At 39.9% G+C, this 3,488-nt stretch overlaps 1 pseudogene; it reads left to right on the top strand.

Annotated features, from left to right (window-relative positions):
• Positions 1–879: 879 nt before the first annotated feature.
• LOC131765785 (adaptin ear-binding coat-associated protein 1 pseudogene) lies at positions 880–1,599 on the top strand (annotated as a pseudogene).
• The last annotated feature ends 1,889 nt before the right edge of the window (positions 1,600–3,488 follow it).

A 3,488-nucleotide genomic window follows, 5' to 3' on the forward strand; every position in this document is an offset into this window, starting at 1 on the left:
CTGATTGCCTGCCAGGATGGCCAGTCCTGGGCTGACCCTTTCCACTAAGATCAGAAGGATCGCTCCTGACAAAACAGGACTGACTTTTACTCTCTATAGAAAATTGACGAGCTGTTGCTGCAGATGAAGGATCCAGCCAAGGATCTTTCAAAACCAGGTGCCCCTGGCTGCCAAGTACAAAGGTGACCTAAAACTCCAGAGGAGGGTCTGCCATATCTGAGCTACCTTGTCTTCTAGAAAGTGTCAAGATTTGATGGCATAAGCATTGAGGGAGAGTGAATACTTGTCCCCTTATTTCTTCAAGAAATACAGGGAACATTGAACCAGTAATCATATAGTTTTCAAAGTACATTAAATCAGCTAAATTAACTGTTTAACCATAAGCCCACAATTCCATTCCATTCCATTTGCTCTGACATTATGCAAAAAAAAAAAAAATCAAAATTGTCATTGTTAGAAAAAAAGCCTAGAAATACCTACCTAGTGGTAGAACAGCCACTACCTTGCCCACCCCTTTCACCCCTTCCCACTCCAGTTGTTTTGACCTTTCTACTTCAATGGGTGACTTCACAAAAATGGGATGCTAGGCCTCACCAAGATGGTGACCTTGACAGCCAGCCTCTCTGGGTGGGAAGGATTTAGCATCTCCTACAAGTCTCCAGGTGATGCTAATGTTGCTGGTCAGGGGACCATACTTGGAGAATCACTGCTCTAAATCTAACTAATAATTTATAGGAAATATGAAAGGTAGAGGAACCTATTAACACCATGAGAATGCATTTTAAAAAAAACAGACTCAGAGAAATTGTTCCTTCAACAAATAAATTATAAGGAAAAAGCAAGCAAAAAAGAATCTAGGGATTAAAGGAAACAATAGGCATGGAGAGCAGGGCCAAGACAGTGGCCCAAAGTACAAGCCTTGTCCTGCGCATGAAGCTGGATGTCAATGTCTATCAGATTCTGCCCCAGGCCTCCAATGGTGGCTACAGGCTGGAATTCAGGTCAGTCTGCTTAGACTGTTCACTTTAAAAGGAAAGACTGCCTATATCAACTCAAGTATAAAATATCAGGGGAACTCTTTGCTCAGGCACCAGTAGAACAATATCCTGGCTGAGGAGACAGTGACAGATTCCAGGTTCTATTTTGCAATCTAGCTCCAGGATGACACTGTACATAGTGCTTTCATTGGCATTTGCTTCATAGATCAGGGTGATGTCTTTGACTTTAATATCCCTTTGCAAAAATCACTTCAGGTGGGTAAAGCAGGTATCTGAGATATCCTAAGAATCTCAGGAAATGGCTGCTCATCCCAAGTTGAATCTGGACTTCAAGGAAGGACAGATCATCAAGTTAAATAATGGGAACATTATGACCAAAAGATGACGTTTCCCAGGACTACAGGGATTGGAGGCCTAAGTTTACTCCCAACCCCACCTAGGAGCAAAGTCACTATTCTCCCTCCATCCTCCAAGACTGACATCAGCAATCATGTTGCCCCACCACCCATCCAAGTCTAACCATGGAAGCAGTGATGGAGATTTCCCTTTAGGGTGGGATTCTCCTGCTGCTGTCATGACACCAGCTCCAGTCATTGAGTAATGACTTGGGGAGACCTTGGCACTACACCCAGCTCTGTTCCAAACCTGGCATCCCAGTCATCCAACTGAGTCCAAGTCTGAAATAGCACTGGCAGGACATCAAGGACATACTTGAAGAATAAAAATGCCCTTGAGAAGATAGGGAAGAAAACCCCACCTGTGAGGAAGAAAATGAAGAAAGAGGAGGAGGTGCGGAAGGTAGACCTGGTAAAAGAAACTTTTTTCTAAAGAATTACAAGAATGACGTATGGGTTTGGGGATGATTAGAATCCTTATACTAAGCCAGTGGATATTCTTGAAGACCTTGTCATAGAGGTCATCACTGAAATGAGTCAAGGAAACATCAATTGGAAGACAAGGTCAAGTACAAATTGAACATATCTTTCTTTTTAAAAATATTTATTTATTTATTTATTTAGGCTGCTCCAGGTCTTAGTTGAGGCAGGTGGGATCTTCGTTGCCGCGTGTGGTATCTTTAGTTGTGGCCTGCGGACTCTTAGTTGCAGCATGTGGACTCTTAGTTGCCGCATGCATGTGGGATCTAGTTCCCTGACCAGGGATTGAATGCGGGCCCCCTGCATTGGGAGCAGCAGAGTCTTACCCACTGGACCACCAGGGAAGTCCCAGATATCTTCTATATTTGAAAGGATCCCAGGATGTCTGCTGAGGTTAAAGTCTTGCTTACTATGAATGAAGAACTGAAGCTTCTTTTATAATCTTAAATTTCTGAAGCTTCATTATTTTCTGGGGCAACCATAAATAGTAACAATATTTTCTACAGTAAGGTCCTGATACCTAACCATGTAAATAAAAGGTAAAGAAACACAAGATTTTCATGTCTTTGATTTTAGAGTGATATTTGAGATTTTAATTGCTTGCTTTTATAATACCGTACTCAAATTACTTATTGGGTTTTAATGACCACACAAAAGTTAAAGTACCTTGCAAACCATGTAGCTCCTTCTGACTTTTGACTATCTGAGTGAAGTACTACGTGTCTTTGTGCCATCATAGGATATACTATAACTGTTTAATATGTGAAATCTAAATGTCACCTTGGACCCTATGATAAGTGAAAATGTGTTTCATGTATTCTCATTTCTAGATAACAGTAATCTAACAGATTATTAAGGATAGTGAATTAATTTGTTTCTCTTTCATAAGAATGTTTATCTGTCTCAAAAGATAACTTGTTTTAACATTTTCTACAGATAGGGAGTGATTTTTTTTTTTTGAGAAACTTAAGTTTCACATGAATGCTTCAGGGTTGGAAGGCTTTTTTTTATTTAAAAGCTTTCAGGCTTATACATACTATTTGTCAAGTTGGAGGAGAACCCATTTTCCCAGATCAGATTAAAGCTTCTAAAATAAATGCTTTCAGTAGTAGCTGAAATGGCATTGCTTAAAAAGCTGACAGCCCAATAAGCATTTGGCATAGTGTTTTATTAATATTTGTTAGTACTTGTTCATTGTGGAAAAGTGTCCTTGACTAAAATCGAATATAGCTATAGAAATCACTTGCTCAACTTCCTGCCGTTCAGGATACACAGATTTTGAAATTGCGTTCAAAGGGATCAATGAATGTTATTATTTGTGAAACTGAACATTTTGTGTGCTGCTTATCAACATTATCTATCAATCAGTACTTGGAAAAGTTCTACTTTCTTAACCTATTAATACCAGGAATAAAATATGAAAAATTAAGCAGAAAACAAATTACCCTGGGGGCACAAATCTTCGAGAAGTTGGAAATACCTCCCTCCCCCAGAACTAAAATTACTGGGCAATCTTTTTCTTAGCTTCCCCATTTCATGGGGAAGCTGGTTTATGCCATTCCCTTTGTTGTTGTGCAGCCAAGATTAACAAGATGGGAATAGTGGGTCATACCAC

The sequence above is a fragment of the Kogia breviceps genome, chromosome 11 (genome assembly GCF_026419965.1).
Source record: "Kogia breviceps isolate mKogBre1 chromosome 11, mKogBre1 haplotype 1, whole genome shotgun sequence".
Taxonomy (NCBI): domain Eukaryota; kingdom Metazoa; phylum Chordata; class Mammalia; order Artiodactyla; family Physeteridae; genus Kogia; species Kogia breviceps.